At 33.9% G+C, this 27203-nt stretch overlaps 1 long non-coding RNA gene across 1 annotated transcript; it reads left to right on the forward strand.

Moving 5' to 3' along the window:
- Positions 1–10541: 10541 nt before the first annotated feature.
- On the forward strand, positions 10542–27028 carry LOC118967444 (uncharacterized). Its single transcript, XR_005054474.2, has 4 exons — positions 10542–10805; positions 11006–11126; positions 12098–12275; positions 26725–27028. It is a non-coding gene; the product is annotated as an uncharacterized lncRNA (long non-coding RNA).
- Positions 27029–27203: the final 175 nt, after the last annotated feature.

Raw genomic sequence — 27203 nt, forward strand, 5'->3', positions numbered from 1 at the left:
GACTGCTGGAACTTGCCAGCTTTCTAAGTACTGTGTGTGAGGCAACACAGAAACCAGTCCCTAGCCAGTTGATTGCAAAGACTGAGATGTACTCCACTGTGTTTGCCCCAATGGGAGAAATTGTGGGCCAAATTGATCTTTCTCTTGTTGCTGAACTATATGGGCTTGTGGAGGGGCTAATGGGGTAAGTTAAATTGCTCTTCTTACCCATTTAAATTTAGCTGTTCTTGGTTTTTTACTCATCTGGGAAACTGCAACTTCTTAACTGGACTCTCTACCTTGTGTAAAGGTATTTTGGTCCATAAACCATTGTTTAATTAGTGTTTCTGTGGGGTATGTGGGTGAAAGCATCCTATTCTACCATCTTGCTGATGTCACCTGTCACATTATTTTTGGTAAAACATTTTCTATCCCTATGCATTTAGACTGTATCCAGACAATTCTTACTTGGGATCAGTAATTTTTCAGGATAAAGACTGGCTCAGTAACCTAGTTTTACATAGTTGCTCTACTTTGGTAGAAATAAATCACAAATTAAAAGCATAATGTCAAGCAGTCCCCAAAATGCTACAAATACAAATAGTTTTATCATTTAAATTGCTAGCACTTAAATACTGACTGAGCATGTTGCTGGTATTATTGTAGAAGACTAAATATGAATTGTCCTTAAAATAATGTAATTTTAAGAAATCTTATAAATATCAGAAGTGCTTATTAAATGACTTTAGTGAGTGGTTCTCAAACGTGAGAATTCTTGGGCCCTGAGAATGTATTTGCATTTATTTCCTTGAGGTATCCATAAACCCCAGTTTGAGAAACACTGGGCTTAAATGTTGATTTCTATCAAAGCCTTCTTATTAAAATACTTCATAAAGTGTTATACATCTGGACTTGGCTGAATTTCCTTATTTTAGCAGTTTAAAACAGCTATTGTTATGGATAATGATGCTTTTGTTCAACTTAATGGTAATTGTATGCAAATTTTAAAATTTGCCACAGGCTTACTATTTGTGGTATACTTGTGGGAGTAGTTATATTTCCTTTTTCTTTTCAGGAAAACTGCCAGTATCAGGAATCACTGTCTGCCTCAAAACTGCAGCAGTGGTTGTCTTCTCAGATTACTAGGAAATTAAAGTAAAGTTTGTAGCAAACTTGAAAATTATTATACAGCAAAGACTTGTTCCTAATAAAGAGAGTTAATGAATAAATACAGTTAGAGGAAAAGAAGGAATAAAAATAAGAAAAAGATCAGCAAATTGTTAAATTAACTACCTAATCTTATCCTAAAAAGAGAAGGGAAAAAATGCTATTTTTGAAGTTCCTTTTTTAAGATTGGATTTTGTCCCCTCTTTCCTCTTTTAAAAAACGTAGTCTCTCAGTAGGTGATTGTTTATTCTTAGATACATACGATATTTGAAGAAAAATTTTAAGCCAAATAGAAATGGATACATGTCTTTAATAAATCACTTTAGAATGAACAGAAGTTAATAGCTATTAATGTTGAAATACAGTCAAAGGTACTGTTCTGTAGACATTATAATAGAACCCATCACTCTACTTTAGTTAAATAACTAAAAAAAACACAGATATTGGTAAATAATAGTAAATTTTGTATTATTGCTTCTCACAACCTTCTCAAATATGAATATATATGTGTTCTATCCAGAACTAGATCTCATTATGTGAAATTTATTGAAAGTTTGAATGATATTATCTGTTGTCTTTTTTGGTGTTCTCTTTTACATATGGACAATTAACCACTCTAGAAAAATGATTCTAATTCTTATAGAGACTTTAAATGTGTTGTGAAGATTATATGACATATTACAAAGCACTGTAAAATAAAATTAAAAACAACTAAAAAATCTACATTTAGTGTAAAATAAAATTAAAAACAACTAAAAAAACCTACACTTAAAGACTACTCATCATTAAATTAAAGTAGTATTCATTTTATGTGCAGGAATTATAGTGAATTTAATTATTTAAAGAGGATACTTTAGCTTTTTCTTATCAAAAAATAAGACATTTCTCTCCATAGTATTGTGCTGAGTCTTCTCAATCTTTATCTCCAAGCATGTTCTGTCAATATTTACCTCAGTTATGTTCTTTTTTTATTAGAGTATCATTGATAAACATTATCTAATGAAGGTTTCACATGAACAACATTGTGGTTTCAACATTCACCCATATTATCAAGACCTCACACCATCCCCATTGCAGTCAGTCTATCAGTGTAGTAAGATGCTATAGAGCCATTACATGTCTTCTCCAGGCTGTACTGCCTTCCCTGTGACCTACCTATATTGTGAGTGCTAATTACAGTGTCCCATAATTCCCTTCTCCCTTTCTCCTTACCCCATTCCCTTTGGTAACTGCAAGTGCCTTCTTGGACCCTGTGAGTCTGCTGCTGTTTTTGTTCCTTCAATTTTGCTTTGTTGTTATACTCCGCAAATGAGGGAAATCATTTGGTACTTGTATTTCTCCTCCTGGCTTATTTCACTGAGCATACTACCGTCTGGCTCCATCCATGTTGTTGCAAATGGTGGGATTTGTTTTCTTCTTATGGATGAACAATATTCCATTGTGTTTATGTACCATATCTTTTTTTATCCATTCATCTACTGATGGACACTTAGGTTGCTTCCATATCTTGGCTATTTTAAATAGTGCTGTGATAAACATAGGAGTGCAGATGTCTTTTTGAATCAGGGATCTTGTTTTATTTGGGTAAATTCCTACGAGTGGAATTTCTATTTTTAGTTTTTTGAGGAACATCCATATTGCTTTCCACAATGGTTGAACTAATTTACATTCCCACCAACAGTGTAGGAGGGTTCCTCTTTCTCTTCATTCTTCTAAGAGTTTTATGGTTTCATGACTTACATTCAGGTCTTTGATCCATTTTGAGTTTACTTTTGTATATTGAGTTAGACAGTGATCTAGTTTCATTCTTTTACATGTAGCTGTCCAGTTTTGCCAACATCAGTTGTTGAAGAGGCTGTCATTTCCCCATTGTATATCCATTGCTCCTTTATTGTATATTAATTGACCATATATGCTTGGGTTTATATCTGGGCTCTCTATTCTGTTCCATTGATCTACGGGTCTGTTCTTATGCCAGTACCAAATTGTCTTGATTACTGTGACTTTGTAGTAGAACTTGAAGTCAGGGAGTGTAATCCCCCAGTTTTATTCTTCCTTCTCAGGATTGCTTTGACTATTCGGGGTCTTTTGTGGTTCCATATGAATTTCAGAACTATTTGCTCTAATTCATTGAAGAATGCTGTTGGTATTTTGATAGGGATTGTACTGAGTCTGTAGATTGCCCTTGGCAGGGTAGCCATTTTGACAATATTAATTCTTCCTATCCATGAGCATTTATTGGTGTCTTCTTTAATTTCTCTCATGAGTGTCTTGTAGTTTTCAGGGTATAGGTCTTTCACCTCCTTGGTTAGGTTTATTCCTAGGTATTTTATTCTTTTTGGTGTAATTGTAAATGGAGTTGTTTTCCTGATTTCTCTTTCTGCTAGTTCACTCTTAGTATATACGAATGCAACAGATTTCTGTGTATTAATTTTGTATTCTGGAAATTTTCTGAATTCAGTTATTAGTTCTAGTAGTTTTAGGGTGGATTCTTTAGGGTTTTCTATGTACAATATCATGTCATCTGCAAACAGTGATAGTTTAACTTTATCCTTACCAATATGGATGCCTTTTATCTCTTTTTGTTGTCTGACTGCCATGGCTAGGACCTCCAGGACTATGTTGAATAAAAGTGGTGAAAGTGGGCTTCCATGTCTTGTTCCCAATCTTAGAGGGAAGCTTTCAGGTTTTTGCTGTTCAGTATGATGTTGGCTGTGGGTTTGTCATATATGGCCTTTAATTATGTCGAGATACCCTCTAAACCTATTTTGTTGTATTTTTATCATGAATGGATGTTGAATTTTGTCAAATGCTTTTTCAGCATCTATTAAGATGATCATGTGATTTTTGTCCTTCTTTTTATTGATGTGGTATGTGATGCTAATGATTTTTCAAATATTGTGCCATCCTTGCATCTCTGGAATAAATCCGACTTTATCATGATGGATGATCTTTTTGATGTGTTTTTGAATTCAGTTTGCTAATAGTTTGTTGAGGATTTTTGTATCTATGTTCATCAGGGATATCGGTCTGTAATTTCTTTTTTTGTGGTGTCTTTGGTTTTGATATTAGAATGGTTCTGGCCTCATAGAATGAATTTGGGAGTATTCGCTCTTCTACTTTTTGAAAAACATTAAGGAGGATAGATTTTAGGTTGTCTTTAAATGTTTGGTAAAATTCAGCCATGAAGCCATCTGGACTAGGACTTTTGTTCTTAGTTAGTTTTTTGATTACCAATTCAATTTCATTGCTGGTAATTGGTGTGTTCAGATTTTCTGTTTCCTCCTGGGTCAGTGTTGGGAGGCTTATTTTCCTAGAAAGTTGTCCATTTCTTCTAGATTATCCTATTTATTGGCATGTAATTTTTCATAGTGTTCTCTAATAAGTCTTTGTATGTCTATGGTGTCTGTAGTGATTTTTTTCTTTTTCATTTCTGCATCTATTTGTATGTTTACTCTTTTTTTCTTGATAAGTCTGGCTAGGGGTGTATCTATTTTGCTTATTTTCTCAAAGAGCTAGCTCCTAGTTTCATTGTTTCTTTCTATCATTTTATTCTCAATTTTATTTATTTATGCTTTGATCCCTATTATTTCCTTCCACTGACTTTGGGCCTCATTTGTCCTTTTTTTTCTTGTTTCATTAATTGTGAGTTTAGGCTGTTCATTTGGGATTGTTCTTCTTTCTTGAAGTAAGTCTATATTGCTACATACTCTCCTTTTAGAACTGCCTTTTCTGTATGCCACAGGTTTGTGGCTGTTGAGTTGTTATCATTTTTCTCCATATATTGTTTGTTTTCTGTTCTAATTTGTTTATTAATCCATTGATTATTTAGGAACATGTTGTTAACCTCCCATGTGTTTGTGGACTTTTTTGTTTTCTTTGCATAATTTATTTCTGGTTTAATGCCTTTTTAGTCTGAGAAGCTGGTTGGCACAATTTCAGTCTTTTTGAATTCACTGAATCTCTTTTTTTGGCCCAGTATATCATCTGTTCTGGAAAACATTCCATGTGCACTTAAGAAGGATATGTGTCCTGCTGCTTTTGAGTGGAGTGTTCTGTAGACATATATTAGGTTCACCTTTTCTAATGTGTTGTTCAGTGCCTCTGTCTCTTTACTTATTTTCTGTCTGGTTGGTTTGTCCTTTGGAATGATGGTGTGTTGAAGTCTCCTAAAATTAATACATTGCATTCTATTTCCCCTTTAATTCTGTTAGTATTTGTTTCACGTACTAAGCAAGGCTACTCTGATAATTATTTTTTCTTTGTTTGAGCAATGTTAGCATTTGTTGGTTTTATTTTTATTTAACTGTATATTTACTTTCCTTTAAGAAAATTAAAGAATGCCATTTATTTCTAGTTCTTTGAATCCTCAAGGCATCTTTTACTTTGTATAATATAGTTAGTACTTTACAAGTTTTTATATGTCATTTACCTTGAGAGGAATAGCATTATGGATATATTTGCAATATTTACAATTATTGATTCCACACAAAGTTCTTTGGTTGACTTAAAGTTTGGAAGTTGCCAATAACTCTTTCTCATCTCTCCATCCTTTACTCATGGAATCTGCAGCATAGAGTAAAAATTGGGAATAAAAATTGAAATTAAAATGAATATGGACTGTGTGTGGGCACTGGAGTGATTACAATATATGGCCTAAGCACTAATAGTGACAATAAATAATAGTCATGGAAGCCCTTATTATACCTACTAGGTAGAAAGAGGAAGAAAATAAAAAATAAGAAAATGCAGCAAGAGCAGGAAAAACAAAAGGAATAGTGGGATTAAAGAGGAGGAAAAGAATAGAGATTTAGAAATGAGGGAAGACATGGCAATCAACTTCTGAGTCAATTGTCTATCCGCACTCAGATCAGTGGGTCCTGTGGGAGGAGTAGGCTGGGATTTAGGTAATAAAATATATGCCAGACTATAATCTAATAATCTTTGCCATCAACTCAATCCCTGTGTGTATTTATCTCCCTCTGTTTGAATGGTATTGTTTATACTCAAATGATATAATTTCCTCTTTGAAGACATAGCCAAACAAAATTTCCTTCCAATATTTTATATTCAAAAGACAAGGAAAGTAATCTCTTTTTTGTGTTTCTATATTTGTATAAATCTTCTAAGCAGTGACCAAGATGAATTGCTTGCATAACTCAAGACTTTCCCTCCAGGTCTTTATCCTAGTAGAAAAATTTAAGTATTTTTGTATCTTTACCACACTGATTTTCACACACCAAGTATTCAAAATTGCAACCACATTAAGGAAGAAGTTTGGAAATTTTCCTATTACAAGGCAATTGCAATACTTTTCAGTAACCACCAGGCCTTTTGTGATTCTATGATTTTGGTGTTGATGACAAAGCCCTCATTCCCAAATGGGTGAAAGATAGATATTTTTCTAATAGGTTGTCATGTTTGGAGATAAAACATGGGGACTAAGAACTCCAGAATTTTGGAAGATTTTGTAGTCATAAATAAGGACATAGAATATGTATATCTATGAATGAATGCTTCATAATGGGCAATATGTGACACTGGAGTTGTATGCCTTGTTCATTATTTTATGGAGCCTCTTTCAGTGATTTTTTTCATTAGTTTACTGATTTTAAAAAATCCTGAAAAAATAGAATTAAAATTTCATTTTCATGAGATTTACAACCTTTACTCACTATTTGCTGCTTTCACACAGCGCAGTTGATTTCTTAGACTGGAGTGTAGGGTAGAGAAATTCTAGAGAATTGAATTGACCTAGTCATAAGATTTCTGGGATGCCCTAAACTTTGAATGCACATTGGGCCCTCTTGTGTTTTCTAGAGAGGAATAAATTAATGAATGAACTCTACCATTTTTCTCAAGGTTCTAGTGTTTATCTTATCTGTAATGGCAATGGCCTACTATAAAATGACTTTTCAGCAACTCTTACAACAAGACCACTAAGTTTTAAATTAATGTCTCTGGGAATTTCCTAGATCATGGGGGTGTGTCTACATGTGTTGTGTCTATATGTGTGAAAGAGGGGGCCGGTGAGGAGATGAGACAGAGGACACAAACTGATGAAAGGCAATACTCAGGACTTTACTTAAAATTTTGACCATTATGTAAATTATAAAAATTCTCCCTATGTAACATTTATTTTGCTGTGTACTATAGCATGTTCAATATTGGAAGATCTGTGAGGCACTCATTGCCTTTATGTTACTCAAATATCATATAACTATAAGGAAAAAAGGATCTCTTAAGCTACATTTAGTAAAAGCCATTTATTGTAGACAACCAAGAGAACCTCATGAAATCTAAGTGCAAGGAAGCTGAGCTAAGCCAAAAATGATTCTTTAATGAGAGACTGTTATATTGCTGTAGAACCAAGAACAATAATAACTTGATTTCCTTATTTCTGGGGCCACATGACTCTTCATCTAAGTGGTCATCTATTTCTTGCCTCTCTCTTATTTACTACATGATATGATTCTTTATAACTGCCCTGAAATATGTCTCAAGTCTCCATAACCTTCCATGCTTGGCACCACCACTAGCTTAATGTTGTTCCTATACACTACTTTTACAATCCCAGGGAAAGAATATAGTTACCTCAACATGGATCATGTATACACTGTAGGTTTAATCAGGGAAATAGCCTTTAATTATAGAATAGGGATGTTTCAACATCCACTCAGTGGAAGGTTGGTATTAAACTCTCCATCAAGGGGTGTGGAAAAAAACTAATGTCAGATTTAATATTTCTACTTCAGTGTGCAAGCAATTCTTTTAGAACAAGAGACAGATCAACCTGATTCTGCCACTGAAAGTTAAGTTGAAAATCAAGATTTTTTTTCAATAATATTCAATATAAATACACTGGAGTAGATGCCAGGAAGTACATCAATTTAGCAAAATTAACCTGCCATTTTACTTTCTTTTCCATGGTACTTGGAGATATCTAAAATATGGGAGTTGTTGAGAACATCTTCCTTACCTCTAATACAGCTAGCCCAGCCAACTTATTAATTAAATTCTATTACTTCCACTCCTAGCTAAATAAAATAAGGTTTATTTAACAGTATTTATTTGTTGTTATAAAATATACAATAAAGTTATTCTGTAACAGAGACAATGTAAAAGTCTTGAAATATATTTTGAATTCTCTTGACAAGATTCATGTGGACAAAAGGAGTTGCTGGAGGATTTGGACCATTTTACAACCTGTATTATGTTTCAGAACTTGCATACACACAAATATTCATTCAGTTTCATGGAGAGAATTTAGAGCCAACAATAACTTTGGAATTTATTAAAAACAGGTCATCCTTTTAATGGTGAAATATTTTTTGCTAAAAGCAGAAATAATTTTCTTTACATAGATTTGTTAAGTCTCAAAAAATATGGGAATGGCTCTTAGGATAATTTATAACACTCAAAATTTTCATAAAACCAAATATTGTCATTATGTTTTCTAAGACAAAGATACTGATCAGATAGAACTGCTCATTTAAGTGAACTATCTGTTAAGTTTGAAGTGAACAGGAACTAAAATCAAGTTCTGTCTTAGAGACAATGCTAAATTCTTAATAATATCCATTAACCATTGGGCACATTAAAATACTTACCTCTTCTTTATTTTTATCTACTGTTTACTTCTACTGAATTCCATCTCTAACATTCCTCATTGACTAAGGGTTCTAATATTCTCCTTCTATAATACTCTCTTAAAGGAGGAAGGACAGGAAGGATGAACTGATAATCCCAGTTTGTCTATTAAAATAATCCAAGTACTTTGCATAAATTAGCATATTTAATCCTTACAACAATATACCCAAATATTATGTTATTTAGAGAAGAAAAATTGAGCATCACAGAGATTAAATAAATCTTCCAACATCATATTAGCTAGTAAATATCCCAACTGGAAGTTGATAAAGGTCTATATATCTATAGAGTTCTTTTTTTGTTTAAATTCCCTGCATGTTATGTCAGTGATGTCCATTTCTTTTATGAAGTTGAATCTGCTCAGCCTGGCTTTCACATTCACCCATATCTGGTGTCTCCTTAGTTAGTCAGCCTTCTTTTTCACTGTTCTCCAACCTGAAGTTTGTTTTTCATTCATCAATCTACTTCCACCTCCAGGCCTTTATTTTATCTATTCTGGAGCTAAGGTTTTAATCCCTTCTTTTTTGTCGATCCAAATACTAAATACACCATGACAACTCTTTTTATTATAAATAATATTCCCTTCTTCTTTCTGTTTTTACTTTATTGTCTGCCTGCTGTTTTCCCATGTCTCTCTTCTCTTTGTGGTCTAACAGCTTTCAGGATTATCAGCCTAGTCCTCTTTTCTTCTATAGCATTTACATGTTACTCTTTCACTACCTGCTTTGAAGATGTGCCTCTTCTCTTCTAGATCCTTTATATACTGCATAATTACTGACCATATGTGGTCATACTACTATGTACAAGGCAGGGTATGGAAGTGTATATAATCCAATAGGGTTGATATAGCACCTGCTTTTATAAATGTTCTTCTCTAAGACACAAAATGTGCAGTTTTTTATGTATATGAAATGCACATAAAATCCAGCATGAAGGCAGACTTTTACTAAATATGAAAATATGAAGGAGAACATTTTATTTTCTTTGTTATACACACACACACAGTTATGCTACTTTACATAATAACAGATAGTAGGAAAGAAAGAGTAAGGAGAAGAGAGAAGATCTTGTACCAGGGAGAATACAGATCCTTCAATAACTTTCTTCTCACCACTTCTGGTAGTGTTGTATTTTCTTGCAATATGTAACTGACATTTATTTAAGGTTCTGAAAATGAGAAATTAATTAAAACATATTAACTTTAGGAAAAATCTTCCATGGTAACTTAAGGGAACTAATGACATTTAACTTTCATATCAGTCATAGTGATCCTCCAAAAAAGATCAGGGGCTAGAATCTCATGATTCTGAGGCCAAATTTTAAGAATCATCAAATGCTTTGTGGTTTCAGACACCATTTTTGTTTTTTTCCCAGTGAATTACTACTTACATGGGGCAGTGTAATTCATGTTTTCCTATATTTAGCTGCATTCCAAAGAATTTCATAAGCAGTTCCCTGAGCTCATTTTCCCATCCTCAGTCTGATGGCATGAAGCAAGAGGGGATTTTTGATGAATGTACTAATATTTTTCATCTTGAAATGTGGATCAGGGGTATTTTCATAGAGACATGAAAAGGAGTTGGGAATGGTGGGAATGAAAGTGATTTCTTCTGGGAATCCTCACTGTTGCTGACTATTCTTGCACCTAATCAGTGATTTGTGCACAGGAAGTGGGGCTTCTATATTAACAAGCTTCTCCACTTCTCTCTTTTATTTTATGTGAATTTCTATGCACAAGTATATTTTACCTTCCTATTCACAAGAGGCTACTTTTCCAACCTTCCTGCAAGAACTGCACTGTGAATGAAGACAGGGACCATTAAAAGAGAAGGAGAAAGGAGGAGGAATCAATTTCTATTTTTTCACAATTAATCTACCTCTAACTATTAGAAAAGAAGATATTCATTAGCTACTTGACTCCAAAAATCATTCAACTTGGAATTCCCCAACCTCAAACGAGGAATGGACTAGCTTCCTTGGCTCTGACCTCCAGATTTCTGAGGATGTGTGTAAGTATATGTTATCTGCAATAATAAGGTGAGGGGAGAGGTGGAGACAGTGGGGCCCATCAATCTCAAACCAATGGAGATGCTCAACTATTGAAAATTGGTGCCATATCATCTCAGTCTTCTGCAAGGAAGCCTTAACTCTTGTAGTTGTACCTATCCAGTTTTGATTTTTAATTTCTGTCTTTAAACTTTTGTTACAGGTACAAAGTTAACCCCTAATGCTCCACATGAACTCATCTCATCTAAATCAGGCCAAAAGCAGAACTAATCAGTTTCATTGGAAATTTGACTCCAAACGCCAGTATTTGATACCTGCAGTTGGTATGCACTTATAGTTCCAATATCATTTAGATGTAGGAAATTTGTGACTATTCTGTTATGCACTTTTTCCAGTAGAATTTTCAATATCCCCAAGCCTTTAAGGTCAGAAATAGAAAATAATTTTGATTTTTTCTAAATCATTACCTTTTAACTGAGTAAAAAACTCTGTAGAGTGAGGCTATGTCTTATCTTTAAAGTGTCATTCCCCGAATTAATAAATATTTATTTTTTTGTTTTTACATCAGAGTAAGTCAATACATTTTTGTTGGATGAATGAATGATGAACTAATTCTGAGTAAGAATGCTCAAGAAATAAGAGAGTCTTTTTTTTAAACCTTTCAAAAACTGGTTATAATCTGGTAAAATAAGTTTCCTCAAATATGATTCATATTTCATGAGTAACTAACATTCCCAGGACATTCTAAGCATTCTGGGTAACATTAGAATATACTAGTCTCAACTCTTGTCTTCCATCAGTTTTCAATCTAGTTGTGAGTTCCTGGGAAATACTTTAATTTTGACACTAGAAAAATCTCATGTCAGAAATTTCTGCTAATACCAATCAAAGTTATTTTCCTTTAGTTCCCTGAGGCCAGTATAAAGGGCTGCAAATTACTTGACTACAGAAATAAGATCTAGAGTAAGCATTGCAAATCACGAAATCAGGAAACTACTAACCAAAGCATTTAAAAAAATCAAAACATCCCTCTCTAGTGGCCCCAGGAGATATGAAAGAAGTCAGGGGATAGAAAAGGAGCATTCTTCACCTGTCTCCATGTATTTCCTTGTTAGAGGTTCTTAACCCTTGCTCTCTAGGCAGTCATTGTGCTTGGACTGGAAAAGCAGAAACAAGTCAAAGATCTTCTTAAAATCCAGGAAGCTTTTGCTTTCCACATGCAGGAGCCCCAGTGTATTTGAAGGTACACAGATTTGCATTTTCTAATTAAAACAAAAAATGACTTTGTGTCTAGGGCTAACCAGTAGGAACTTACTGATAGTGTCAGAAGCCTGGAACTTACTGGATCAATGAGAAGGGACTTCTGGCTTCTCAGTCAGACGAGGATCAGTCGAAGTTGAGACAAGGAAGCCCACCAAAACCACAGAACATTAACACTGATGCGCTGCTTTCATCCCTGCTACAGAAGCCGGGTGAGGCATTTTTGATACAGTTCTCAAGTTGTGGTAAAGAATTAAGCCCTGAATACCTTCATAAACCTTGCATTTTGAGTTACTAAACATTCAAGAATGCACTTTCTTTTTCCTTCCTTCCATAGATTTGTGTCATGATTTTATTTAAAAAGTGTACAACTTTGTCCCTACTTACTTGTTCCCAGAAATGGTTGCAATACTTTCACGGTCCTTTCTTTAGTTATCTGAGGATTGCAACACACTGAAGGAGGAAGAAAGTGTGAACACCAAACCAAGAAATTGCATTTGAACAAGGCTTGCTGCTGGGGCCTAGTAAAGATAAATACTCATCCATCCAGTGCCTTCATTTCTGTAATGTCTCACTGTCCAACTTAATAAATGCTTTCTTGCTGTTTTTTTGGCATCTCTTTGAATAAGGAATGTAAACTGAAAAGGCCGAGAAGGCTAAAACTGGCACAAAAACTCTGTGCTGAATAATATCAGGAGACACAGAGACTAGCTCAGTAGTCCCATATGCAGTGCCACAATCTCTACCAGAGGACAGAGGGATTTGCAGCCTGGAATGGGGCTGTTATATAATTTCCATATACGCTAAAAAAAGGGGGGGAAAATGAGAACAAATCCCGGTTCAGTTTTATGCAAATGGAAGTTAAGTATAAAACAAGAAATTTGTGGAAAGGATATTAAAGACAATTTAAAGTTTAGTAAGCAAATAAGCAGAAGCATCAACATGTATTTCATCTTTAGCTATTGGGAAAGAAAACATGCATTTTTCTAATGACACTTTGAAATTTGGGGAGAAACCTCCAGCAAAATTAGACTGGAACTATTATTTCGTTATCTGTGTATTTACACTATGTCAGGAACTATTATTGTTTAAAGGCCTGAAAAGGCCCTTGGAAAGTCATGCTCGTTTTTCCCAAATTGAACACCACTAAAAAGAAAACTTTCATCTTGGTTCTGAAGGGTCTGACTTGACTTTGGTTGAAATGTTATTACTCAAAGAAGCCCTCAATTATGTATTTTTTAAGTTCCTTTTTTCTTTCACATATTAGAGAGATTTTTTTCCAGGCTATCATGTTCAAATCTTTGATTAGAACATAGAAATCATGTGTCAGATCATTTGAAATGAGTTTCTGTTAATTCAGATCCACCCAGCAGGTGGGTAGTTCAGTTTTTCACTATCTTTTAGGCCTCTAGGGACCCAGTTTTGAAGTGTGTTGCAGCAGATGGAAGTGGGGAGTCAGAAGCAGCATCCCGTGGTAATGGTTCACATCCAGGCTCACTGTAGGAGGGTAGGATTGGAAGTGGTGGCAAAGAAGGATATGTTGCTTACATTCTGGGGTTCTACCAAATCAGCAACAGAGATACGTAATTACCAGGAAGTCTAGCTCATATTCCAAGATGAATCTTGGAACTCTACCCTTTATAGCAATCAGAAGGGAGGAGAAAGAGATGAAGGTGGAAACACCCTTTTTTCTATAAGGACCCTCCACAGTAGTTGTTTGGACTTCCTCCTCACCAACCTTTGGCCAGTACTGAGGGTCACACCTGGTGGCAAGAAAGGCTGAGAATTGTAGCGATTTCTCCAAATAACCATGGGCCTGGTAAAAAATTGGAACCCTAAGGAATAAAGAGAAAATGGATATTGGGGGATAAATAGCAGTACATGCCTCAACAAGAAAAGGCTAGATATGTTTAAATGGAAAACACATTTACATATAGTGCTCCTCATTGTTCTTCAAAAATAAAAAGAACTTTGCTAATTTTTTTTGGTATGTTGGAAATATGTCAGCTTTTCATTCACTAGGAAGAAGTTATTCTCAGTCAATATTTTCATAGTTTTTATGCATTTTTAAGAGTCATTCATAATCTATTAACATCTTATACATTACAGTTTGCTAAATAATAAGATTTCAACTACCGCACACATTTGTCTGCTTGAAATATTTACCTTTGTAGTTAATTATAACATATTATTAATTTTTAATTGAATTCTAGATTTATTCTGTTGTTAATTTTCTCCTTTGCTGTTTATTCTCCATAAGAAGAGGTATAAGCACTATGTGAAGACTGTAGATTAGTACATGACAGATGGGAGAACACCTCGCCTTTGGTGGAGACAAGTACACTTATACCAGTAGTCCTTTGGCCAACTGAATGTGTAAATTTTTACAGCACTGCTCCCTAGGGAGAAGGAGAACAGGAAAGGTACAATTGGACTGTGGTGCATGCTGATGAATTATATAATCTTAGGCATAATTAAGCTGCTGATAAGATAGTGTTCAGTATAAGTACTCATACATGTCCTTCTTATGAACTGGACTGGAAATACACTGGCAAATAAAAGTCATGACAGCCACTTTCAAAAGTTGTAATCCAGCCCTTTTTCCCTATGAAATAGTCATCAAAAAGATCGAGAGTTAAGATGACACATTTACATTGTATTTATTTATTAGTTAGTTTCAGTTGTATAACATTGTGACTTGATACTTCTTTACATACAAAATGATTAATATAAGTCCATTTCCCATCTGTCACCATACATAGTTTTGACAATATTATTAACATATTCCTTATTCTTTATATCACCATAAAGATTTTACCTTTTAATCACCTTCACTTATTCCTTCCATTGCACAGTCCTTCACTCTGCCAACCATCGATTTGTTCTCTGTAGCCATGAGTTTGTTTCTGTTTTTTTATTCATTTGTTTTGCTTTTTAGATTCCACATGTAAATGAAATCATATAGTATTTGTCTTTCTCTGTCTGACTTATTTTACTTAACCTCTAGGTCTACCCATATTGTCACAAATGGCAAGGTTTGGGTTTTTTTTAATGGCTGATATATATATATGTACATATGTATGTATACAACAATTTCTTTATCCATTCATCTATCAATGAGCAGTTACATTGCTTCCATATCTTGGCTATAGTAAATAACACTGCAGTGAACATAGGGTGATCATATCTCTTCAAATTACTTTTTTTTCCCCTTTGGATAAGTACCCAAAAGCATTATTTCTGGATCATATGACAGTTATATTTTTCATTCTTTAAGTAATCTCCATACTGTTTTCCATAATGGCTGCACCAATTTCACATCTACCAACAGTGCATGAAGTTTGCTTTTCTCCTAATCTTACCAACAATTGTTATGTTACATGTTTTGGAAAACCATTCTAACAAGCATGAGGTGATATTTCATTGTTATATTGATTTCATTTCCCTGATGATTAGTAATGTTGAATACCTTTTCATGTGTTTTGGCCATCTATATGTCTTCTTTGGAAAAAATGTCTACTCAGGTGCTGTGCCCACTTTTTAATCAACTTGTGTTTTGATACTGACTTGTATGAGTTCTTTGTTAACCTCTTAGCAGATATATCATTTGCAAATATTCAGATTTTCAAATCTAATCCAATCAAATGTTCTCCATTCATTACACTGCCTTTTAATTTTTGTTAATGGTTCCCTTCACTTTGCAAAAGATTTTTAGTTTGATGTCATTTGATTTGTTTATTTTTGCTTGTGTTGTCCTTGCCTAAGGAGACAGATCCAAAAAAATATCACTAAGACCAATGACAAAAAGGTTACTGTGGATGTTTTCTTCTAGGAGTTTTATGGTTTCAAGTCTTATTTAAGTCTTTCTTTAACTCATTTTGAGTTTATTTTTATACATAGTATAAGAAATTGGTCCACTTTCATTCTCTTTGCAAGTAGCTGTCCAGTTTTTCCAAAACAATATTTGTCCTTCCCCATTGTATATTCTTGTCTCCTTTATCATAAGTTAATTGATTATATAAGTGTGGGCTTCTTTATCTGTGTGACTTTTTTTGTGCAAGAATCATACTGTTTTGATTACTATAGCTTTCTAGTATAGTTTGAAATCAAGGTGTGGGATACCTCCAGCTTTGTTCTTCTTTCTCAAGATTGCTTTGGTTACTTGGGGTCTTTGATGATTCCATGCAAATTTTAGGATTAACTTATTCTAGTTTTGTGAAAAATTCCATTGGGATTAAGATAGGGATTGCATTAAATCTGTAGATTACTTTCAGAAGTATGGACATTTTAACAACTCTAATCCATGAGCACAGTCTTTCTGTTTATTTGTGTTCAATTCTATCATTGCTGTTTTATAGTTTTCAGAGTGTGGGTCTTTCACATCCCAATTCCATTTATTCCAAGGTATTTTATTTTTCTCCATGAAATTATAAATGGCACTGCTTTCATAATTTTTCTTTCTGATAGTTTATTATTAGTGTATAGAAATGCAACAGATTTCTGTATATAAATTTTATATCTTACAACTTTGCTGTATTTATTAGTTCTAACAGTTTTTTGGTGACATCTTTAGGGTTTTCCATATATATATATATATAGTATCATGTTATCTGCAAGTAGTGACAGTGTTTCTTTGTCCTTTTCAATTTGGGTGACTTTTACTTCTTTTCTTGACTAATTGCTATGTCTGGTCCTCCCAATCTATGTTGCATAAAAGTGGTGAAAGTGGGCATTTGTCTTGCTCCTCATCTTAGAAGAAAAACATTTAGTATTTCACCATTGAATATGATAGCTGTGGATTTGTCATACATGGCCTTAATTATGTTGAGGCATGTTCCCTATATCCACTTTGTTGATAGTTTTTATCATAGATGACTCTGGAATTCTGTCACATGCTTTTTCAGCAACTTTTGAGATGACCATATGATTTTTATCCTTCATTTTGTTAATGTGGTATATCACATTGAATGATTTACAGATCTCTGCATTCCTAGAAGAAATCCCATTTGATCATAGCATAGGATCCACTTAATGTATTGTTGAATTTGTTTTGGAATGTTTTGTTAAGGATTTTGTATCTATGTTCATCATAGATATTGGAGTGAAATTGTCTTTTTTTGTAGTGTTTTGTCTGGTTTTGTTATCAGGGTAATGATGGCTTTGTAAAGTAAGTTCGAAGATGCTCCTTCCTCTTGAATTTTTTTCTTAGAATAATATGAGAAAGAAAGGAATTAACTCTTCTTTCAATGTTTGGTAGAAATTACCTATGAAGCTGGCTGGTCCTAGACTTTCATTTGTTGACAACATTTTGGTTACTGATTCAATTTCATTGCTGTTAATTCATATTCATATTTTCTATTTTTTTCATGATCCTATGTTGGAAGATTGCATGTCTCTAGGATTTTATCCAGATTTTTTAGGTTGTCCAATTTGTTGCGGTATAATTTGTTCATTGTAGTTTCTTATGATCTTTTGTATTTCTGTGCTTTTAGTTGTAACCTCTCTTTCATATTTGATTTTATCTACTTGGGCCCTCTTTTTCTTGGTGAGACTGGCTGAAGGATTATAAATTCTGTTTATTGGTTCAGAGAACCAGCTCTTAGTTTCAGTGATATTTTCTATTGGTTTTAGGTTCTATTTCATTTTTTTTCTGCTCTGATATTCATTATTTCCTTTCTTCTATGAAGTTTAGGATTTGTTCATTCTTCTTTTTCTAGTTCCTTTAGCTATCAAGTTATATTATTTACTTGAGATATTTCTTGTTTCTTGATATAAGCTTTATTGCTATGAATTTCTCTTTTAGAACTGCTTTTAGTACATCCCCCAGATTTTGTAATATTGTGTTTCCATTTTCATTTATCTCAAGGTATTTTTTGATTTCCATTTTGATTTCTTAATTGACTAAGTAATTGTTTAATGGCATGTTGTTAGTCTTCACATGCTTGTGCTTTTTCCAGTTTTCTTGTAATTTATTTCTGGTTTCATACACTTCTTGAAAAAGATGCTTGGTATGATTTCAATATTCTTAAATTTATTGAGACTTGTTTTGTGGCCTAACGTGTGATCTTTCCTGAAGATTTTTACTAGTGCACTTGAAAAGAAGTCCATCTGGTCTAATGTATCATTAAAGGCTGATGGTTCCTTGATGATTTTCTGTCTGAATGATCTATCCATAGATATAAATGAGGTATTAAAGTTCCCTACTATTATTATATTGCTGCCATTTTCTCCCTTTATGTCTGTTAGTATTTGATTTATATAACTAGGTGTATAAATATTTATAAATGTTATATCCTTTTGTTGGACTGATCCCTTATTATTACATAATGCCCTTCTTTATCTTTTGTTACACTCTTTGTTTTAAAGTCTGCTTGTCTGGTAGGTGTACTGTTACCCTAGCTTTCTTTTCCATTTGAATGGAATATCATTTACCATACCTTCACTTTCAGTCTGTAAAGATCTGAAGCAAGTCCCTTGTAGGCATCATATAAATGGGTCTTCTTTTATATAATCGATCAGCCACCCTGTGTCTTTTGATTGGAGAGTTTAGTCCATTTAAATTTAAAATAATTATTGACATGTAAGGACTTCTTGCCATTTTGTCACTTGTTTTTTGATTGTATTTGTAGTTATTCTCTGTTTTCTTCTCTTGCTTTCTTCCTTGTTGGTTTGATGGCTTTCTTTAGTGCTATGTTTTGGATTCCTTTTGTTTTATTTTGTTTGTATGTCTATTATTTCATATATATATATATGTATATGTATCACTTTATTTGTATCTCTATCTCTCTGTACCATATATATATATATCAGTTTATTTTAAGGTGATGGTAGCTTAAGTTTGAATGCATTCTAAAAGCACTATATATTTTCACACCCCAACTGTTTTATGTTTTTGAAATTGCATTTTACATCTTTTTATTTTGAGTATCCCTTAACTACTAATTATTGTAGTTACAGCTGATTTTATTAGTTTTGTCTTTTAACCTTCATACTAGTTTTATAAGTGGTTGATCCACTACCCTTATTATATAATTGCCTGTGCCAGAAAAATTCTTTCTTTCATATATTTTCTTATTTCTAGCTTTGGCGTTTTTTTCTGCTTAAAAAAGTCCTTTTAACATTTCTTGTAAGGAAAGTTTAGTGATCATTTAGTTTTTCATTGTCTATGAAACTCTTTATCTCTCTTTCAATTCTGAGTGATAACATTGCCAAGTAGAGTATTCGTGGTTAGAGTTTTTTTTCCTTTTAGCATGTAGACAATAACATGCCACTTCCTTCAGTTACACAAAATTTCTGCTGAAAATTCAGCCAACAGCCTTATGGGGGTCCCTAGTACATAACTAGTTGTTTTTGTCTTGCTGTTTTTAAGATTATCTTTAACTTTTGGCAATTTAATAATATATCTTGGTGTGGATCTCTTTGGCTTCATATTGTCTGGAATTGTCTGTGCTTCCTGGACCTGGATGTCTGTTTCCTTCCCCAGCTCAGGGAAGTTTCAGCCATTATTTCTTTAAATAAGTGTTCTGCCCCTTTCTCTCTTTTGACACCTCTATAATCCTAATGTTAGCACATATTCTATTGCCTCAGACGTCCCTGAAATTATTACCATTTTTAAAAATTCTTTTTTCTTTTTGTTTCCGATTGGATGATTTCTACTATCTTGTCTTTCAAGTCACTAATCTCTCTGTATCATCTAATTTGTTGTTGATTCCCACTAGTGTATTTTTCATTTCAGTTATTGTATTCCTAAGCTTTGATTGGTACTTTCTTATATTCTCTATCTCTTTTTTGAAGTTATCACTGTATTCATTCATCCTTCTCCCAAGCTTGTGAAGTATTTTTACGACAATTACTTTGAACTCTTTATCAGGTAGATTACGTATCTCCATTTCATTAAGATCTTTTTCTGAGGTTTTTTCTTATTCTTTCATTTGCAATGTATTCCGGTGTCTCTTTATTTTGCCTGACTGTTTTTGTTTCTGTGTATTACACAAATTAGCTACCTCTCCCAGACATGAAGAAGTGGCTGTCTATAGGATATGTCCCATGGAAGCCAAAGGTGCAGTGCCCCCTGGTGCCAGTTGCTCAAGGGACAGCTACTGCATGAGCTGTGTGCAACCACCTGTTGTGGTAGGGCAGTGACTGTGCTATGGTGGCAGGTGGTGCTCTCCGTCAGATAGCTGAAGGGCCACAGTCATTGCATAAGCTGCAGTGGTGGGAAGGGGCTCTCAGTGGGGTGGTGTGCCCATCAACATAGGCGGGTTAGAGCTGATGGCACCCCTGACCTTGGCACTAAAAATGTAGAATGTGTTCATAAAAATGGAGCCTGACAGTGTTTTTGTCCCTAAAGAATGTCTCAGTAGTTTCTGCCTCTCCAGAATATGCCCCAGGACTAGTGAGTGAGTTTCCTTCACAGATGTTCTAGACGCTTTCCAACTGTTGTTTTATTTCTGGGTCCCAGGGTGAATGAGACTGCAAGAGTCCTGTAGAATAGAAGGTCTCCATTCCCTATAACTCTGTGATTTCAAGCTCACTCTTATGGCTGTTGACTGGCCTCAAGTCCTTACCGGGCTTTTGGTTGAGACATCAGCTCCTTGCCATGTAGCCTCACCATAGACCAGCTGGCCTTCCTCAGAGTGCGTGACTGAAAGAGCAAGAGGAGAAGCCCAGGTGGAAGACACTGTCTCTGCTAATTTGGAAGTGACAATACATCACTTTCAACATTTTCTATTCTTTTAAGAGCATCACTACATCCAGCCCATATCCAAGGGGAAGAAATTACACAAGGGCACAAATATCTGGAGGTAGTGAATAGCTGGGGAGCATCTTAGAGACTGCCTACCACATCTTATGTGGTAACTTGGCATGTAGGAAAACATGGGCTCTTAGTTCCTCAGACTTAAGGTGAGACTTGAGCTTTGCACCTTAATAGCTGCATGACTTTGGTCAAATCTCTAATCTCTATTGTGAAGGCAAATAAGTGAATGCTAATATATTTTACCATCCCTTAGTTCAGCATACATAAAATAGGTGCAATAATCCATAACCCTTAGAGTATTTAGGATTAAATTGTATAACTTGTACTTAACATACAGAAGGCATGCAGCAGATATTCCCCTGTCTGTGGCAGAAGTAATAGGTTTCTTCATAAATTCAAGAAAAACAGCTGTCCATAGTGACTGTCCCATGAACTTTCTGGGTTCAGCATTGGTGTCTTCTTGCAGAATAACCAACATATTTATATCTTCAGAATTCACTAAAAGTGGTAGTTATTTTGGACCACTTTCTGTCAGAAGCAGAATATTATGACCCAACTGAAAGGAGATATTTTTTCTAAGTATTTTTTTCTCTTCCCAGTACTTGAGTTCAGCCAAAATACAGCAATTCCTCATTATTCCCAGTTAATAGTTAGACCTCTAAATGGCCTACTTTGTACTTAACACTGACAATGCAACTGGAGTGTTTTGATAATTTCTTGATGTTACATTTTAGAAAGGGGCATGGACAAATGGGATCATGTGCAGAAAATACAATCAGATTGTTGAGTAGACTCTAAAATTAGTCACATGTCATATTAAAGATGAACTACCAGAAAGGGAATATTTAACTCAAAGAAGGAAAGCCTAGTGTGCTATCTGTTAACCATCATCAAATATTTTAGACTGTTATGTTTAGGAGACACTATAAACTTTTATTGTTTTGAAAGTGATAGCTGGGACAACTGTGTTAAGAAAGATTCCAGGTCAACATAAAGAAAATTTTCAGAGAGGGGTAAATGGACAGAAGTGGATTTGAATCCTAGTTTTCTATCCTAGTACCTGACCTTAAGAAATTCAGTTACTGTAGCTGAGCCTTGTTTCTGAATCTGTAAATTTACAATCACAATTATATATTATGGATACATTATGTTCCATGCACTGAACAAATTGCTTTGTATATGGCATTAATCATTCTATGGATGGTTATTATTATTAATTTTTTAGACACTAGTGGAGGAGTTTTGTGGCAGTAAGTCTCAACCTCTGAAGGATTTCTCTTCAATATTTATGTAGTCACCTAAAGAATGCTGGTAAAGAATATATTTTTCTAAGTGAAGTAGTTACTGTCTATATTAGTGATCAAACCTATGAGTATCTCATTTTATTTGGCTCATAGTCCATTCAAATAGAAATTGAAAATGAGTACCTGGAGGAGGCTTTTATGGTCCCCAGAAAATGAAATGATAAGTTTTGTAGAATTTATTTTATCTTCACAAACAATTTTAGCTAATTAAAAGACCAGAGGAAAAATAAAAGTTATAATAGGGGTGTTGAAACAACATCAGGTGCTTTTGCTTTTCTTATAGCCAATATTAAAAAGCTATGAAAAATTAGATTTTTCCTTGATAGAGTTTTGAAAAGGTCACCTGATCTCTTTGAATATCAGAATTTTTTCTAGGAAACGAGAAAATTGCAATAGGTACTTCCTCACAGTTTTATATATCTGGGGCTTTATAAGTAGACTGAAAATTATTACATGAATTATAAATGATAAATTAATAGACTTTCTTACATTTTACTTCTTGCATTTTATCATATAACTGATGTGAAACGAAATGTAACCTTTTATACTTATTGATGCTTATCAAGTGTAGTGTTCTCCTGATATTCCTCAGGTTGCACAGCGTTTATCATTAAGACTTGTGTGGAGAACAACATTTATATCAGTTTGCAAATACATGACTTTGGCCATAAATGTGACTACAGAGTTTAAAATTTAAAACATTATAGAACATTATGGATTTTTATTTTATTTATATATTACAAAGAAATAATCATATGGCTCTACATAAATGAAAGGAGAAATAGGAGAAAAAACATTAGGTAAAACATGATAAACATAGAAAGCAAAGATATCCAACCTATTCATAATTAGAGTATTTAATTAAAAAAATAAAATTTAGGACATAAACCCATGATTACAAATATAATTAAAAATATTTTTTAAGAAATAAAAGAATTCTTGAACCTAAATATTAAAAATTCACAATGCATGTGGAAAAAAATGATCGAGAATGGTCAATACTAAGACCTTGGACTTGAAAGGTAAAGAAAAAATCCTTTATGGAACAGTAAAAGAAACAAAGATCCTCACCTATAATAGGGAGAGTATCAGACTAGCCACATTTCTCCCACAGCAACATTCAATGCTATTCAGTTGAATAATATCTAATAAATGCAATTAAAAAAATGTCAGCCAAGGATTTCATATCCTTCCAAACTATTCTTCAGGTAGGAAAAAGTGATACATGATACAATTATTTACATGCAAAAACTCCCTTGAACTTTTTTGAGAAAACTGTCAGAATGTGAGCTTCATCCCACTAAGTGAGGAATAAAGAAAATACACTAAAAGGACCATGTGGGTACTATATATAGTTAAATGTTCAATTATAACTAAAATACATTGCAAAACATGTACTTCTTTGTAAAGGCACTGTTCTCAATCCTTGACATATATTAACTGTAGACTATTAGAGTCACAGATGAAAATGTCAGTATGACAGGCCTTAACAATTTATACAGAAACCTCACAATTTAAAAGTGGAATGTAAAGAATATTTGCAGTTTACTTCATTTTATGTTGGGCATCGAAAAACTTCATTTCATACTTAAGAAGTATAAATTGATTTAACCATATAAAAGTAAACAGTAAGAAAGAAAATACTAATGACTAAATTTAGATGATGGAATAAGGGGAAGACAAGAATAGAAATAGGATAATGTTATATTGATTGTGATAGATGTATATTTAACTCATTAAAATACAGGGCTTAAAGTAAGGTATAAACTTGTAAAAGTAATTTCTATAAAAAATGTAAATAATTTAAGTATGTCTAACAATTGCAAATATATTCACCAAGCAAAGAAAAAAGATTGCATACTGAAAGACATTTTAAAAACTACAAAACCAAAAATACAACATAAAATGGTCAGATCTAAGTCCAGACATATATTCATATTAATAAATATAAAGGGTTAAAAGAAAAGACAAATATTTATTAGTAAAAAAAGATTTTCAGATTGGGTAACAAAGCAAAACCTAACTGTGCTGTGTACATGAGAGACACCTAAAACCTAAAAGAAATTTATAAAATGTATGCAAGTGTAAAATATATATCAGGTAACTGCAACAAACGAGCAAAGGTGAGAATTTAATACTATCTGAAATGGTAGTATAGATACACACACATATACACAATCTTGTTTGAGACACTGGAGAGCGAGGTACAGAGATCTCACAGAGAGTCAAAGATACCAAACAGAAGGGTGGAAGTACAGAAAAGTCAATATTCAGCATCATTTTTCCATTTAACATTTGTTAGTTTGCAAGCTGCAGTCTCCAGTAGTTATTTCAGAATGTGGAAATTGGAATTCAGGGCCTTCCAAAGAGAAAGATGACATATAATCCAGGCTTTCAGATGATACTCCTAATAGGTTGTACTCCTAACAGTTAGATAGAAAGAGAAATAGACCAACCCTCATAAAGAGTGAGGCCTAATCTAGAAAACATTCAATTCATGATTGGATTAAGGTGATCAGCCTTCAGCCTTCTTGCCTAAAATAAAATGAATTATCTCTTTGAGGAAGATAATGTCCTTTAGAACTTCAAATTATCTCTACAATTTTTCATTTAAAATGTCTGTCCTTCAGTAAAAACATTACTAGGCAAATGTATATGACATTATTAGATGGTGTATATGACAAAAAAGCAAAGAGGAAAAATATCCAATAGAAAAAGAACCATAGGAGATACAGATATTGGAGTCATCAGATGTAAATATATGAATTGGTCTTGGACTTCAGGGTAGGATTTAAAAGGTTACATCAAGCTTACACATTCACAGTTCAGAACTAAAAAAAAAAAAGATATGATACAAAAATGCTTTTGAAAAGGCATCATTGAGCTATGGAAGCTATAAGGACTAAAATTATCCTAAATTACATATTAAGGAAAAACATTCAGAAGTGAGCAGATTGATAGAAGCTGTTTTCTTAAATGAGGGAATTTGCCAGTTCTTGGTGTAAGTTAAAGTTTGTGGCTTGGCCCAGACAAAGCAACAGCTAAAAGGAGAAACCAGTATACTGTTTAGCAGCCACTTGAAGATACAGAGACAAAATTGTAGGCTTGAATTCCACAGATACATAACCACTTTCCACAAAAGACATTTGCTATATTCTTATATTATTACATAAGATTATGTAAGAGGGTGAAAGCTAAACTAAAAGCTTTTGAAATTCAAAGTGAAATGTATGGTTGTTTCATAGTATTTAGGCAAGAAAGGCCTGAAAACAAAAAAGGCAAGAAACACACAAAAGCCCTAAAGGGTGTGGTATATTGACACTGAGAATTTAGAGCCACTTTTTACTAATCAACTCTGAGTACAGTAAAGAGTTGAGAAACCAAGCCTCTGACAGACCATCATTACTGGAGTAAAATCATTGGATGAATATATTTGAAAAGCAGGGTATATAAACAATTAAAAAAAAACTACTCACATAGTGTTTAGTAGTTACGAAAGGAAAAGGATATTCAGTGAAAAAAATCTGATATACCCCATCTTAACAAAATGACTCAAGTTAACATTACCAACAACAGGGCAAATGAATATTGTGTGCCTCCTGAAATGCCCTTCTAAGGACACAGCATCACTTAAATAGTATTCCTGCGAAGATAACCATAATGTTAATCTAATCAAGAAAAGATTAGCAGACAATCCAAGTTGAGGGACTTTCTACAAAACATCTAGCATGTACTCTTTAAAAAAATCATTTCATTAAAGACAAAGTATTATGTCAGTCCCAGACTATCAGTAATGATGGTTTTGGCTAGGAATGCATGAAGCTTTCACCTGGGTCCAGGATTTACTTGTAGGAGGCTTCATATGCATTCCCTCCCCCATCATCAGTGCTATGGCTGGACTGGTTCTTGTGGTTCTTCTCTAACTGTAGTAGCATAAACCTCAGCAAAACCACCAGGGAACTTTGAAGAACAAGATTTATTGTTTTTAAGTCCTGGAGGGTACATGGCACACCTGAGAGCCATACAATGAGGCCACAGGTAGAGAGAGAGTGAGGGAGAATGGACCTAAAGCTCTGCCTTTATTAGGGTTTGAGGTTGGAGTGCCGAAAGTTTTATAGGTTCACTCTTTATGGTGAATTTACAACATAAGAATGGAAATTATGATATGGAAAGGGAAAGTAGATTACTTAAGTAGTCAGTGATTTATATTACCCATTTAAAAAGGGAACTTCATGGGTGGGAGAACCTAGTTCCTTATTTAATTGTTTTTATAATAGCTTTATCATACAGCTAGTATAGTTTATTCAAGTTGGATGTCTTTGAAATGTGTGCCTTGGCAATCAAAATCTTAATGTAAACCTCTCACATTATAATCAAAAGGCTTAATGTTAGACACCCTACACAAGACAGACAAATTTCTAGGTGAAAAGGTATATGGTAAGTAAATGCATGCATAATATGCAATGGATACTTATCAGAAAAAAATATGCTTTAAAGGACAACATTGGGACAATAGATGAAATTGTTTTGTATTAATGTTTTATTTTCCTGAACTTAATAGTTGTGCCATGTTTTATGTAAGGAAATGTCCTTTTTCAGATGCACCCCTATGTTTATCGCTGCACTATTTTCAATAGCCAAGATATGGAAGCAACCTAAATGTCCATCAGTAGATGAATGGATAAAGAAGATGTGTACATATACACAATGAAATATTACTCAGCCATAAGAAAAAAACAGATCTGCCATTTGCAACAACATGGATGGAGCTGGAGGGTATTATGCTCAGTGAAATAAGCCAGGCGGAGAAAGACAAGTACCAAATGATTTCACTCATATGTGGAGTATAAGAACAAAAGAAAACTGAAGGAACAAAACAGCAGCAGAAGCACAGAACCCAAGAATGGACTAACAGTTACCAAAGGGAAAGGGACTGGGGAGGACGGGTGGGAAGGGAGGGATAAGGGCAGGAAAAAAAGAAAGGGGGCATTACGATTAGCATGTATAGTGTTGGGGGGGCATGGGGAGGGCTGTGCAACACAGAGAAGACAAGTAGCGATTTTATAGCATCTTACTAT

Source organism: Manis javanica, chromosome 13, assembly GCF_040802235.1.
Source record: "Manis javanica isolate MJ-LG chromosome 13, MJ_LKY, whole genome shotgun sequence".
Lineage (NCBI taxonomy): Eukaryota > Metazoa > Chordata > Mammalia > Pholidota > Manidae > Manis > Manis javanica.